Consider the following 16,658-nt stretch of genomic DNA (forward strand, 5'->3'; position numbering starts at 1 on the left):
AACGTAACATTGATTGACTTCCCTCCATCTCGGTTTTGGGCTATGTAGCCACAATACCTTTCTGCGGTATCATTTTACAACCTCTATCTATACATCGCAGGCTTTATGTTACACCTACTGTGATTTTAATATTTCCTAAATTTGCTTCTATGTATGTTATGAATTTGTTCCAATCGTCCCCAAAACCTTTTCACTTCTTCACAAGTCCACCACATGTGGTGGAAATCACCCTCTTTTGTTTTGCATTTCCAGCATGTTTTGTCTCCGGTCTTATACATTTTTTCCAATTTCACAGGGGTGATGTACCATCGGTACATCATTTTTTCCATATTTTCTCGGAGTCCAACACATGCTGTGAACTTCATATCCTTGTTCCAAAGTTTTACCCACCTATCGTAATCTAGGTTGTATCCAAGATCTATGGCCCATTTGACCATAACTTCCTTTATCTCTTCATCCTTAGTATCCCAATCTAGTAATTGATTATACATTTTGGATAAGAGTTTGGAATTACCTTCTAGTATTTCCACCTGGTATCTGGACTTTTTCTCATTCATCCCTGTTTTTTTATGTTCGTTCCATAAGGCATTAATTTGGTGAAATTATAGCCAGCCCATTAATTTATCCTTTAAATCTTCATATGTTCTGATTTTCCATCCTTTATCTGATCTTACCAGGAGGTCTTCATAGGTCCATCTTTGACTTTCCATGTTTAATTTTTTTGATTGTTAGAATATCAATTGGTGATAGCCACCAGGGGGTGTCTTTTTCTATAAGTCTTTTATTTCTGTCCCATATCTCAAGCAACGCTCCTCTGATGATATGGTTAGAGAAGCCTTTGTGTACCCTCTCTTTATTGTGCCACAGATATGCATGCCAACCAAATCTGGTGTTAAATCCCTCTAAATCTAACAAATCTGTGTTTTTCAAAACGATCCATTCTTTGATCCAGATAAGCACGAGGCCTCATAGTATAGTTTTAAGTTCGGGACGGCAAACCCTCCTCTATCTCTTCGATCTGTAAGTAGTTTAAATTTAATTCTTGCTCTTTTGCCCTGCCAAATAAATCTGGAAAGGGTTTTCTGCCAATCTTTAAACATTGTCGTACCTCTAATCACCAGGATGTTCTGAAATAAAAACAGCAGTCTTGGAAGAATACTCATCTTAATTGTGGCCATTCTTCCTGACCAAGAAAGTTTTATCCTACTCCAGGTATCTAAGTCCTTTTAAATTTCTCTCCAGGTCCTAATATAGTTATCTTCTACTAAGTTTATGTTTTTCGTGGAGACCCAAATACCCAGATATTTCACCTTTTTCACCACCTTGATTCCAGTTTGCAGCTCTAACTGGCTTCTTAAATCTTCAGCCAAGTTGTTTGTCAACATCTTGGTTTTAACTTTATTTAGCTTAAAACCGGACAGTTTTCCAAATTCTTCTAGTAGCTCTAGAACTTTACCAATACCTTTTACTGGATCGTCTAACGATATTACCAAATCGTCGGCGTAGGTCTTTAATTTATACTCTTTTGCTCCAATTCTGATTCCTCTTATTTCTGATGTTTTCCTTATTTTATTTGTAATTACTTCCAGCACCATAATAAATAAGAGAGGGGACAGAGGGCACCCCTGTCTTGTACCCTTCGAAATCACAAACGAATTAGTTAAATTATTGTTAATAATTAGTTTAGCCCTTTGGCTTGAATAGATCGCTTTTATTCCTTCCATGAAAGGGCCCTCTATCCCTACCCTCTCCATACATTTTAATAAAAACCGCCAGGATACATTGTCAAAAGCCTTTTCGGCGTCGATGAAAATTAATGCCGCGGGGATATCATTCTTGAATTCCAAATATTCAATAATATTTATTATGTGCCTTACGTTGTCTTTTAATTGCCTGTTAGGGAGGAATCCGGCTTGGTCTTTATGAATGGATTTTATTAAGTATTTCTTAAGTCTGTTCGCCATTATTTCTGTGAAGATTTTGTAATCGTTATTAAGTAGTGATATCGGTCTATAATTTCTTTTTTTTTTTTATGATATTTATTAAAGTTTCACAAAAATACAGAAAACAAAGAAAAAAGGATAAATTACAGCAAAAAAGTAAAAAGTAAGAAAAAACATACAAAATAAAACAGTTAAAAACACAATAATGTTCCATAACCTATCTTCCTTACTCTTATTTCCCCAGACCTCCTCATACCTCCCTTCTTTGTATTCCAATTCAATTTGTTGGTTCAGCAAATCCTTACCATTAATCTTTTACCCAATTGTTGACCTTTTTTTTTTCCATGTCTCTTAAAGCATTACAGCTAAAAACCTCTTAGTTTCTATCCAACATCCTTCTAAAGTTCCTTAATTTTACAATATTTCTGTAAATAGTCCTTAAATTTTTTCCAGTCTTCTTTCACCGACTCTTCTCCCTGGTCTTGGATTCTGCCGGTCATTTCCGCCAATTCCATGTAGTCAATCACCTTCATCTGCCATTCTTCCAAAGTGGGTAGATCTTGTGTCTTCCAATACTTTGCGATAAGTATTCTTGCTGCTGTTGTAGCATACATGAAAAAGGTTCTGTCCTTCTTTGGCACCAGTTGGCCGACAATGCCCAAGAGAAAGGCCTCTGGTTTCTTCAGAAAGGTATATTTAAATACCTTTTTCAGTTCATTATATATCATTTCCCAGAAAGCCTTAATCTTTGGGCACGTCCACCAAAGGTGAAAAAATGTACCTTCAGTTTCTTTACATTTCCAACATTTATTATCGGGCAAATGATAAATTTTTGCAAGCTTGACTGGGGTCATGTACCACCTGTATATCATTTTCATAATATTCTCTCTTAAGGCATTACATGCCGTAAACTTCATACCTGTGGTCCATAACTGTTCCCAGTCAGCGAACATAATATTATGTCCAACATCTTGTGCCCATTTAATCATAGCAGATCTCACCGTTTCATCCTGAGTATTCCATTTCAACAGCAAGTTATACATTCTTGACAAATTTTTAGTTTTGGGTTCTAACAATTCTGTTTCTAATTTTGACTTTTCCACTTGGAAGCCTATTTTCTTATCCAAATTATATGCCTCCATTATCTGATAGTAGTGGAGCCAATCTCTCACTTTATTTTTTAATTTTTCAAAACTCTGCAGTCTCAATTTATCTCCTTCTTGCTCCAAAATCTCCTAATATGTCGGCCATTTGGCCTCCATATTGAGCCTTTTCAGAGCTTTTGCTTCCATTGGTGACAGCCACCTTGGGGTTTTATTTTCCAATAAGTCTTTGTATCTTATCCAAACATTAAACAATGCTTTCCTAACAATATGGTTTTTGAATGCTTTGTGTGCTTTGACCTTATCATACCATAAATATGCATGCCATCCAAATACATTGTTAAAACCTTCTAAATCCAAAATGTCTGTGTTTTCAAGAAGTAGCCATTCTTTCAGCCAGCAAAAAGCTGCTGATTCATAATAAAGTTTAAGGTCTGGCAGGGCAAATCCACCTCTTTCCTTGGCATCAGTTAATATCTTGAATTTTATTCTGGGCTTCTTGCCCTGCCAGACAAATCTAGAAATATCTCTCTGCCACTTCTTGAAACAGTCTATCTTATCTACAATTTGTAATGTCTGAAACAAAAACAACATTCTAGGCAATACATTCGTCTTTATCACAGCAATACAGCCCAGCAACGAGAGTTTCAAATTTGACCAAATTTCTAAATCTTTTTTCACTTCCGTCCAACATTTTTCGTAATTATCTTTAAATAAATTCCCATTTTTGGCTGTCATATTAATCCCCAAGTATTTCACTTTCTTTACCACATTCAATCCTGTCTCATTCTGAAACCTCTCTCTTTCAATCGGTGTTAAGTTTTTCTCTAAAACCTTAGTTTTTAACTTGTTCAATTTAAAACCTGCCACCTGACCAAATTCCTGAATTAATTCTAAAACTCTTTTAGTACTAGATTCTGGCTCCTGTAACGTCAATACTAGGTCATCTGCAAATGCTCTCAGTTTGTACTGTTTAACTCCGACCTGTATGCCCTTAACCAACCGGTCCTTTCTAATCATATTTAGCAAAACCTCCAGGACCGATATAAAAAGCAGTGGGGAAATTGGGCACCCCTGTCGTGTCCCTTTTTCTATCTTAAATTCTTCCGTAACCACATTATTTACAATTAATTTAGCCTTTTGTTCAGAGTATATTGCACCTATACCATTTTCAAAACCTTGGCCTACCCCCATCCCATGCAGATTCTTCTTCATAAAACTCCAAGAGATATTATCAAAAGCTTTCTCCGCGTCAACAAATATCAATACTGCTTTGGTGTTTATATTCACTTCTAATTTTTCCAAAATATCAATTATATTCCTCAAATTATCTGACAGGTGTCTTCCCGGGAGAAAGCCCGCTTGGTCTTTATGAATCTCTTTCATCAATACTTTTTTCAATCTCTTGGCCAAAATGTCTGCAAAAATTTTGTAATTTCTTATGTCCAATTTGTCAGAGTCTAATTTAGGTATTAACGTGATGTGTGCCTCTTTCCAGGAATCAGGTATCCTCCCTCCTTGTAGAATATTATTCATTACGTCGCATAGTACCGGGGCCAGATACTCCTCTAAAACTTTGTAGTACTTTGATGACAGACCATCTGGACCTGGTGTTTTCCCCGGTTTCATCTTCTTAATTGCCTCCTTGATCTGATCTGCTGTTATAAATTTGTTTAATTGGGTTTTTTCTTCATCCGTCAAGTGTTCTCCTCCGTTTCTTTCCAGATATTTTTCTATTTCTACTATGTCCTCATCTTCCTTTTTATACAGGTTTTCATAGAATTGAAGGAACTTTTCCTTTATTTCATTGGGATCTTCTAATATTTGCTCTTCTGTTTTTATTTTGTTGATCACATTTTGTTTTTTCCTTTTTCTTAGTTGCCACACCAGTAGTCTCCCCGTTTTATTTGCGGATTCAAAATATTTTTGCTTCATTGATTTAATTCTCCATTCTATTTCTTGACTTATTAATGTTGAATATTGTGTTTGCAACATTTTAGAGATTTGTTTAGTCCTTTCATCCCTGGGGTTTATTATTAATTTTTTCTCACAATCTCACAGCTTCCTATGTTCCTATGAGGGTGGGCCCATGGGCCTTGCTCTCCTACTAGCTACTTCGCCACCCTTGGCATAGCTAATTGCTCTTCTGTCTCCTGTGGAGGTGCATCATGTAAGTAAACATGTCTTGGTTGGCTGGTCTCTGGCTCAGCCCCTGCAGAGCTCTTCCCATGGCTTGCTGCCTGCGTACCAGTCTCCGCACATAATGATGCTCTAGCTAAGTGTCGGTCCACCGGCCTCCCAGAATGCCCGGGTTCCCTGCATCCTGCTGCCATCGTTTAGTGCTGATTTAGAGGCTGCCATTTACAACCCTCCCACTCCTGCCTTCGCTCCCATTTCCTGCTGTTCCCTCTGCAAATGATGATGCATTGCCCTAGCCAAGTGCCTGGGGCTTCAGATTCTCTCTGAAATATAATCAGAAGAAAATAAGGCCATTACATTTAAAAGGCAGAGTACATCATCAGCGCAGCAGTGATAGCCATGATTAAAATTAAGTCCCAGTGAGATCATAAAATGCATCTTGATTTTTTTATATATTTTTAAAAGAAACCTAGATTTGTTACCAAAATAAAAATTACAAAATAAGGGGGGAAGCATTGGAATTACTGGACATATTTTTAAACAGATGAATCTGATGAAATACATTAGCCATACTAAATTCTTACTCTAATATGGATTTTTTTTAAAAAGTAACTTCTCTCCCCGTCTCAAAACTATAAGCAGGCAATCAATATTATTGTTTCGGCCAGCTTGGAAGCCACTATTCAGCTGTAAGCAGAAAATTAAAACTTAAACACATGGAGTAATATATGAGATAAGGGCAATAAGTGGATTTGACTATTCATCAACACAGTTTGTATCACTTAGCTCAGGGAGACCCCCTTTCCCAAGCACAGTTGATGAAGTTTCCCTGCACAAATCACAGCTGCTCATCTCACCAGTAGGAAACCCTCTTATCAGCAAAGTGAAAAGAGCTGAGGCCAAATGTAAAGGAGAGCTGGTGAATTTTCTTTTCTTGGTCATATATTAGCTGTGACTAACAATGGCCTAACAATGAGTTGACTAGTTCCCTGCAGTGCAATTTTTCTAGAAAAAGAAGTGCTGGAACTCACCACGAACTTCTCCCTTGTTCGCTTAGAATGGCAATGGTGCTCACCTGTGAGCTCTGGCTGAAAAAAACCCTGGTTGTTTAGAAGTGTCGGAGGTCAAAGATCCATTACTATTTCTGCAACAGGTTCACAGGTTCCTTGTCTCCAGCATCCTAGAATCACCCAATCAACATGAAAGGGGTTTCTTTTTCCAGCCACTTTTAGGCTTCCTTCCTCCACGTGAATAGTTCACTTTTTGAATACAGTGGTACCTCAGATTAAGAACTTAATTTGTTCTGGAGGTCCGTTCTTAACCTGAAACTGTTCTTAACCTGAGGTACCACTTTAGTTAATGGGGCCTCCCGCTACCGCCACCTTGCGATTTCTGTTCTCATCCTGAAGCAAAACCCGAGGTACTATTTCTGGGTTAGCGGAGTCTGTAACCTGAAGCATCTGTAACCCGAGGCACCACTGTAATAAGAATTATATGTCACGGGGGGGGGGATCAGGATTTTAGAGATGTTTAGGTGGGACATAGCCCCCCAAAAAGGTTGGGAACCACTGGCCTGGAGTCTTCCCTGTTCACTTCGCATATTTGTTGTTGTTTAGTCGTGTCCGACTCTTTGTGACCTCATGGACCAGAGCACGCCAGGCACTCCTGTCTTCCACTGCCTCCCGCACTTTGGTCAAACTCATGTTGGTAGCTTCAAGAACACTGTCCAGCCATCTCGTCCTCTGTCGTCCCCTTCTCCTTGTGCCCTCAATCCACTTCGCGTACTATGCCAGTTTAACAGGCAGCCGTGGAGTTTGCAAGATGTATAAACTCTGAAGCTCAGAAAGGCAGGGCATTGAGTGGGCAAGAAAACAGACCCTGCTGCAGATCGCCCTCAAGCATCTGATGGCTGTCAGAAGTCCACATCTGTTTAAATACAAATGGTGCTCTCACGCTAGAGATTACTGCATCTGTATTATTTGTTAATCCGCTTAATTAATTAACTGGCATTGTACTGGATTTCCTGGAGCTGGGTTGAAAATGCACCTGGAAAGGAAAAGCAAGGGAGTGGGGGAGATCAACCAATGCTTATTTTCAAATTAGTAAATGTAAATGTAAATATGATTCTGCTGTCTAAAGTGGTAAGGCTGCTGGCACAATGGGTAGACTCAGAGTCTGGCTTAAGCAGGAGATACTAATTAAAGAAAGCAGGTACGAGGCGAGATGGGATGTGAGTTTGTTGGATACAGTGTGAGCAGAACCGCCTTGCCCACCTGACAGTACTCCATGGAAGATGGTGTGTATGTTTGTGCGTGGCCTGAGTGGGAGACATCTAGTGGCTGAGTACAGCGTAGCAAGCAAAGGCAGGTGTAGGTTAAGAAGAAGAGTTTGGATTTTATATCCCGCTTTATTACTACCCGAAGGAGTCTCAAAGCGGCTAACATTCTCCTTTCCCTTCCTCCCCCACAACAAACACTCTGTGAGGTGAGTGAAGCTGAGAGACTTCAGAGAAGTGTGAGTGGCCCAAGGTCACCCAGCAGCTGCATGTGGAGGAGTGGGGAATCGAACCCGGTTCACAAGATTACGAGTCTACCACTCTTAACCACTACACCACACTGGCTCTCAGAGTTTGCAAGGGGTGGTGAAACATGCCAGAATTCTAATATGACAGAGTTGTGCAACTTTTAGCCTACTGTATTTGCTCATTCATTCGTTCGTTCATTCGTTCTAGTTCTTTCTCCCCCTACCTCTCTACCTACCAGGGCAGCTATCAATACAGGCCTCTTTTTAAACAGGAAGGAGGTTTGTAGAGGATGGTTAAGGCACACTAAGTGAGCATGTAACAATTTTCTAACAAACAAGAACATGAGAGGAACCTGCTGGACCAGACCAAAGGCCTATTAAGCCCAGCATCTAGTTCTCACAGGGGCCAACTACATGCCCATGGGAAGCCCACAAGCAGGGCCCAAGTGTGACAGGCCTCTCCCAATCTATGATTCCTGATAGCTGGTATTCAGAGAGATAAACCTTTGACAGTGGAGGTGGAAGACAGTCATCATGGCTTGTGTTACTATTATTATTATTATTATTATTATTATTATTAAATACCCCACCCATCTGGCTGGGTTTCCCTAGCTCCTTTGGGCGGCTCCCAACAGAATATTAAAAACACGATAAAACATCAAACATTAAAAACTTTCCTAAACAGGGCTGCCTTCAGATGTCTTCTAGAAGTCAGATAGTTGTTTATTTCCTTGACATCTGATGGGAGGGAGTTCCACAGGGCAGGCCCTCCACCAAGAAGGCCTGGTTTCCTGTAACCTCACTTCTTGCAGTGAGGGAACTGCCAGAAGGCCCTCAGAGCTGGACCTCAGTGTCCAGGCTGAACGATGGGGGTGGAGATGCTCCTTCAGATATACTGGGCCAAGGCTGTTTAGACTTTAAAGGTCAGCACCAGTGCTCGGAAATGTACTGGGAGCCAATGTAGGTCTTTCAGGAGTGGTGTTACATTAGAGAAATAGTGGGCAGCTCAGGCCCTTTCTTCAGAAAGGGTTTTAAGAATTGTTTGGAGACCCCCTAATCCCCTCACAGAGCTAGAGTTCTCAGAGAGGTTTAACCATCAAAGAATGGGCTTGTCCGGGTTCTCACAAGGAATCTGGAAGACTGTAGCTTTGTGAGGGGAATAGGAATCTCCAAGCAACTCTCAGCATGCTTAACAAACTACACTTCCCATAATTCCTTAAGGGAAACTATGACATATTAAACTATAGTATCATAGTGCTAGAAATGTAGGGCGGGGATGTGGCTTCACAGAAGAAGAACAAATTCTAATGCACTTCCAGAGGAAAAATGTTAATGAGAGAGTTTCTACCAAGAGGTACTGAACAGACCCCTCCCAGCACATTGTCACTCTTAACCTCTGCCATAAAGGGAAGAGTATAGCTAGAATAAGGATCTCTCTCTCTCTCTCTCTCTCTCTCTCTCTCTCTCTCTCTCTCTCTGCATTTTTGAACTTCATAAGGTTGCTGAGCTTTCAGAACCCAGTGTTTCCAAGGTCCTAATTATGGGTTAGTATACTAAATTACCAATAAATTAGTGCTCCATTCCACCACTAGTAGACTCAAGTTGCAGGAAATTACCCAAATTAGATTCAGGTAGTGACATTCATCACCGGATGGAATGACGGTGGCTTAAACAAGATTTAGTGCCGCGCCGCAGCGACTAATATTCAGAGCTGCAGTTGCAGAAAGGCAAGCATCCTTTATTTGCACACACAGTAATTTTGACAGCATTAAAGTGCCCACTATTGATTATTTAAGCGATGGGACATGACAGGCCGTGCATTTCTGAGAGATGACTGCGCACCTCAGGTGCCAATTGAGAGGGGCAAGGCTGACGGCTTGGAGAGACTTAGTGGCATTGCAAAATGAGGCTGCCGTCCTGGGCAATAATTACAGCAGGAGAAAGTGATGTGGCATCACTTTTTTTTGTCCACTTACAAAACCTTGTTGGTAGGCCAAAGATCTGCCGACGTGTCACAATGTCACTTCCAGTTGCATCCCCTGTTTCCAAATCGTAAGGGAGGGTTTGCCTGAAGGATGCTATTTTTACCAAGTAGTTGATATTTAGAGCAGGGGTAGGGAAAGCTGTGGCCCTCCAGTTGGACTTCAGAGGCTCTCAGCCATAAAACAATAAGAAGAATCTGGCCCATGGCCCATCTAGCCTGGCATTCTCTCCTCACAGCAGCCATCTAGATGCCTGTGGGAAACCAGCAAGCAGCATTCAAGCACAAGAGCTGTCTCCTCTCCTGTGGTTTCCACCAACTGGTATTCAGAAACAACGCTGCCTCTAACTCTGGAGGCAGAGCATAGCCAGCATGAGAGCCAGTGTGGTGTAGTGGTTAAGAGCGGTGGACTCGTAATCTGGTGAACCGGGTTCGCGTCTCCGCTCCTCCACATGTAGCTGCTGGGTGACCTTGGGCTAGTCACACTTCCCTGAAGTCTCTCAGCCTCACTCACCTCACAGAGTGTTTGTTGTGGGGGAGGAAGGGAAAGGAGATTGTTAGCCGCTTGGAGACTCCTTAAGGGGAGTGAAAGGCGGGATATCAAGTCAAAACTCTTCTTCTTCTTCTTCTTCCTCCTCCTCCTCTTCTTCTTCTAGTAGCCATTGATAGCCCTCTCCTCCAATGGTTCAAAGATGAGAGGTGAAGTTCAGCAACAACACTGGAAGGCCATAGGTTCCTCACCCCTGATTTAGAGGGTGGTTGCCAACCTCTGGCCTGTTAACCTTCACTCCTTGAGCACCACACCTCCAAATCAGTTCATTGAAAGAAGTGCTGACTAGCTCTTTTAAAAACATCTGAATGTTTTATGGGACCTGCTCTCAGAAAGTACCTGAAGACCATCTGGTCCCACCTGTAGCATGCAGGCTTAGAAGCGTGTAAGAAATGAGACTAGATCAAGGTCAATTGGTGGGTCGTGTTTGTTTCATCTGTCCTTATTGCAGTTTAAAATCGCTGTCCAACTGCTGAAGATGATAGTAATAAACAACTCCATTAATGAGTGTCCTGTATATAAAAGAGAGAAAGAGTAGAGCAAGTATTTCTGCAAATACTGCCTTCTGGCTGGATGTCTACCAAGTTGACTCATTTTTCCAGGAAATGAGAGGGAGGCAAAAGGCCAATCAACTGGAGAGCACAATTTCTTTAAAAAGCCTATTAACAACCATACTGCACCATGATTCCTATACTTTAGACTCATGATAATTTATTACTTTTTGAGTTTTAAAAGGTACAACACAAGCGTATCTTAGAGACAGATAGATAGACGATAGATAGATGATAGATAGATAGAGATGATAATAGGTGATAGATGATAGATAGATAGATGATATAGATGATAGATGATAGATAGATAGATAGATAGATGATAGATAGATAGATAGATAGATAGATAGATAGATAGATAGATGATAGATGACGATAGATAGATAGATAGATAGATAGATAGATAGATAGATAGATGATAGATAGATAGATGATATAGATGAGAGATAGATAGATAGATAGATAGATGATAGATAGATGAGATAGATAGATGATAGATAGATGAGATAGATAGATGATAGATAGATAGATAGATAGATGATAGATAGATAGATAGATAGATGATAGATAGATAGATAGATAGATAGATAGATAGATAGATGATAGATAGAGATAGACAGAGATAACAGAGACAGAATTCTGATATAGTTAAGTTATATTATGCAAACTGTAAATATTAGCTCTTAGTTTGCAGCTAGAGCAAACCTTGCAATGAAGTAATTTATATGTTTAGATTTTATTTCTTAACAGGAGTTTGAAAAGTCGATTGGAGCTGTTTCAGCACATGCCCGGGAGAGCTGGCTTCTCTCTATACATCAAAAGAAGCTGAAGATGCAGGTGTAAAGTAGAATTCATGGGTCTCTCCAGTTCAGTTTAAAATGGTAACACATCTTTAAAATGGAAACACAAAGGATCTGCATCACAAGACCATTGTGAGGACATGGAGATTGTAAAGCACTCTGTATTTCCAAGGTGCTGTATAAATAATGAGCCATACAGTAATACCTCTGGTTGTGAACCGTCCTCCTTGCGAACACTTTGGGTTATGAGCTCCGCTAACCTGGAAGTAGCTGCTCCCAGTAGCGAACTTTGCCCCGGGATGCAAGCGAAAGTCGCGCGCTGGAGGCCCCATTAGCAAAAGCGCGCCTCAGGTTATGAATGGTTTCCAGTTATGAACAGACCTCCGGAACGAATTAAGTTTGTAACCGGAGGTACCACTGTAGTTGTTTTGAAGTTCGGGCATTTGGGGTAACCACATCCATTCATCCACAAGGAACAACCGATGCAAATACAGTGGTACCTCAGGTTAAGTACTTAATTTGTTCCGGAGGTCAGTACTTAACCTGAAACTGTTCTTAACCTGAAGCACCACTTTAGCTAATGGGGCCTCTTGCTGCTGCCGCGCCAATGGAGCACGATTTCTGTTCTCATCTTGAAGCAAAGTTCTTAACCTGAAGCACTATTTCTGGGTGAGCGGAGTCTGTAACCTGAAGTGTATGTAACCTGAAGCGTATGTAACCCGAGGTACCACTGTACCTGGAAGTTCTTCAACATGGGTTACAGTCTTTCCAGCTAGGAACATTATAAGCTGCCTTGTACTGAGTCAGACCACTGCCCCACCCAGAACAGTATTGTCTAAACTAGGGATATACAACATGGTATCATCCAGATGTTGATGAACTACATTTCCCATCAGCCCAACTCAGCATGGCCAATGGTCAGGGACGATGGGGGTTTTAGTTCCGCAACATCTGGATGGCACCACATTGACTTTCCCTGGTCTACACATACTGGGAGTGCCTCACCAGGGTTTCGGAGAAGGGTTTTCCCCAGCCCCATTTGTCGATTCCAGGGGTTGAAACTTCTCTGCATGCAGAACGATAGTTCTGCCCCTAAGCTACAGCCCTTCCCCAAACTATATGAGCAACCAGTCTTCTCTCTGGCTCACTTTTTGGAGAGTACTATTCCCTGTAATTTCACATTCTTACGTTCATCATTCAGTAGCTGGACATCTATGTATCATTTCCCTTTAACGAGCATTTTGCCATTCTACTAAAGGATCAATAGAGTATCCAGGAAGGAATTGCTTGTTTTTGAAAAAATAAACTTGTGTTGCAAATTTATTAAACATACAAAGTCCAGGGGCTGGGGGCTGGGAAGCCTTTATGATGAGTTGTAAACCAAAGCATCTGTTTCACATGCTATTTACCAGCAGTCAAATGGCCATTCTGCATCCCACCTGTTACTGGCGAGATAGGTTTCAAAATAACCATTTCCTCTAGCCAGAGAAATAAAGGCCTGGCTGGTTTGTTAGTGTCAGATGGCATAGAATAGGTTGGTCAAACAACCTGAATTAATTTCATGTAAGGAAAAAGTAGAGCAGGACAGGCTGTGGGTGATGTGGCAAGAAAAAGTCCATCAAGGTAAAATTCCAAAGAATTATAGAGCTACATCTTTCTCTATAGGCAATATCAACCTTTCCCATGAGTTTCAAGGATAATGACTTCAAGAGAAATAAGTGGCAGAGAGCATAAGAATAGCCTGCTGGATCAGGCCAGTAGGCAATCTGCATCTGGTGCTCAAAGTAGCCAACCAGATCCCTGTAAGAAACCCCCAAGCAGGACCCCAGCGCAAGAGCGCTTTCCCCTCCTGTGGTTTCCAGGAACTGGTATTCAGAGCTGCCTCTGTGTGTGGTGAGAGCCAGTGTGTCCGTGTGTCCATGTGAGCCAGTGTGGTGTAGTGGTTAAGAGTGGTGGACTCGTAATCTGGTGAACCGGGTTCACTTCCCCGCTCCACCACATGCAGCTGCTGGGTGACTTTGGGCCAGTCACACTTCTCTGAAGTCTCTCAGCCTCACTCACCTCACAGAGTGTTTGTTGTGGGGGAGGAAGGGAAAGGAGAATGTTAGCCGCTTTGAGACTCCTTCAGGTAGTGATAAAGCAGGATATCAAATCCAAACTTCTCCTCCCACTCCTCCTCTGACTGTGGAGCCAGAGCATAGCCATCATATCTGGCAGCCACTGATCATCTTGACCTCCACGAATGAGGTTGGGGATGTTTCAAATCATTTTTAAATTGTTGTGTGTAAACTTTTTATTAGTTTTGTATGTCAGGTATTTCTTTTAAGGGCAGAAGGACAGGGCTGCCTTGGGAGTGGGCCCTGGCCAATATAATGTCTGGGGCAGGTACCACTAGGGTGGGCACAATGGGAAACACCATCTCAGTGATCATGAACAGGAGGAGGAGTGTGCTTTTATATTCTGCTGGAAGCCACCCAGAGCGGCTTGGGCAACCCAGTCAGATGGGCAGGTACAAGTAAAAAATGTTGTCGTTGTTGAAATCCAAGCATTGGTTGCTTTTTCTTTGAACCATTCTAGGATGTGTTTAATTTTTCAACATCCAAATTGCGAAAATGAGGAGTGCTAAAAACTTGTAACATGACACTGGAATTCAAAAGATATTTTGGCTAAATTAATATAATTTAGTTTTGCTTGGTAAGTAAAATGTGTGTAAAATTGCATAGAAATGGTTAAAAATGATTGCCAGGTACTTGTAGTTACATTATATTATTTTATTTTTATTTTTATTATTATTATTATTATTATTATTTAGCATTACCTGACATTTGCAGAAGGTAAAATAAAAATCCTTTGCTCTTCCAAAAGCAGTTGTATGTGCCTCTTCATCAAATATAGACTTACCAAGCTAAATGTTGTCAAATCACAAAAAATAATAGCAGATCTGAATTCCTCACACTCAGAAACATATTTTTAGGTAAAGGTAAAAGGTAAAGGACCCCTGGATGGTTAAGTCCTGTCAAAGGCGACTATGGGGTGCAGCGCTCATCTCGCTTGTCCCAAGAAAATCACAATTCTGCATTCAGAACGCATGGCCATGTATATTGTATTTTAACGTGAATGTGGGAAGCTCATGTAGTGATGGAAGAAACATGGTATCTTTTTGCTTCTAGATCCCCGTTTGCAGAGACTTTGTCAACTCTCAGGGGTAAAGTGAAGCATATACAGAAATGATGTTTCAAAGAACTTGGATTTTCCCATCACAGCACAGGTTTCCAGCAAAGGTCTTGGCGAAGATTGCAATTAAGCCATAAGAATGGCCTTATCACTTGTGTGTGCTGCCAGGTTTCATATCTTGGGAAGGCAGGCAGGGAGCACTCGCATTACAAACATAGCTTTGGCATCATGCGGTTTCTGAATATATCAGAGGCCCGTTTACACTGATGAACTCATACCTGCTGACATTCTTCAAGGACCTCACAACTGGTATGGATGCTGTTCAGCCACAAAACGCTGGAGGGATTGATTGGAGTGGTCTCTCGAGCATTTCTAAAGGGAAGGAAGGAAGAGATTCAGAGAAAGCTCTGGCTAAAAAGTCGCAGTCCTCAGTTGCTGAACTCTCGGAGCTTACTGACACTTTGCATACAAATGCATGGGACTGGAGCCCAGTAGCCCTTTATGTCTGTTTTCTTAACATCTAAAAAGCAAACTTTTTTAAAATGCACACAGCTTGGACAATTCAGATGCTATAATCTGAATGGCTGGGCAGTCAAATGGGGCCAGACTTATTTTTTCGGGGATGGGGATAATTCTATTTATATACAGTGCTGCTTTTCTAGAAAAAGAGGTGCCAGAATTCACCATGAATTCTCTTATATTAGGGGCGCTGGCGGCGCTGTGGTCTAAACCACTGAGCCTCTTGGGCTTGCTGATCAGAAGGTCGGCAGTTCGAATCCCTGCAAAGGGGTGAGCTCCCGTTGCTCTGTCCCAGCTCCTAGCAGTTCAAAAGCACACCAGTGTAAGTAGATAAATAGGTATCACTGCGATGGGAAGGTAAATGGCATTTCCGTGCACTCTGGTTTCCATCCCGGTGTCCCGGTGCACCAGAAGCAGTTTAGTCCTGCTGGCCACATGACCCGGAAAGCTGTCTGTGGACAAACACTGGCTCCCTCGGCCTGAAACCAAGATGAGAGTCGCAACCCCATAGTCACCCCTGACTGGACTTAATCATCCAGGGGTCCTTGACCTTTTTACCTTTCTCTTATAACAGCAATGGTACCTGCCTAAGAGGTGCCGGAACTGAGTTCTGGGGAGTTTGGGCTGAGAAAAAAGCCCTGTTTATATCCCACCTTTCTCCCAGTGCAGAAGCCAAAGTAGCTCAAAGGCTCAATAATGGGACTGATTGCCATGAACACTGACATATGTGCCTAGGTTCCCCTATAGTCATCTATGGAGCATGCGGGGAGGGTGCTGGTGGTAGTAGTCAAGTTGCTCCTCTAACGTAAGGAGTGTTTGAATCAATGGTTAGAATCATAGAAATACAGGGTTGGAACACATCCCAAGGGTCATCTAACCCAAAAACCTGTTATGGAGGAATCACAGCTAATGATGAAAAGATGGTTATCAAAAAAATCTGTTAGGAACATAGAATTCTGCCTCAGTATACCTGAAGGAGCATTTCCACCCCCATCACTCAGCCCAGACATTGAGGTCCAGCTCTGAGGGTCTTCTGGTGGTTCCCTTATTGAGAGAAATGAAGTTACAGGGAACCAGGCAGAGGACCTTCTCGGCAGTGTCACCCTCCCTGTGGAACACCCCTCCCCATCAAATGTCAAGGAGATAAAGGACTACACAACTTTTAGAAGACATCTGAAGGTAGCCCTGTATCGGGAGGTTTTAAATGTTTGATGTTTTATTGTGTTTTTATATGTACTGGACGCTGCCCAGAGTGGCTGGGGAAACACAGCCAGATGGATGGGGTACAAATAAAATCATCTTCATCATCATTATTGTTATTATCATTATTATCATTATCGTAACAAGTCAGACCACTTGGTCCTTCTTCTTTAGC

Source organism: Podarcis pityusensis (genome assembly GCF_964106645.2).
Source record: "Podarcis pityusensis genome assembly, chromosome: 2".
NCBI classification, from domain to species: Eukaryota; Metazoa; Chordata; class Lepidosauria; order Squamata; family Lacertidae; genus Podarcis; species Podarcis pityusensis.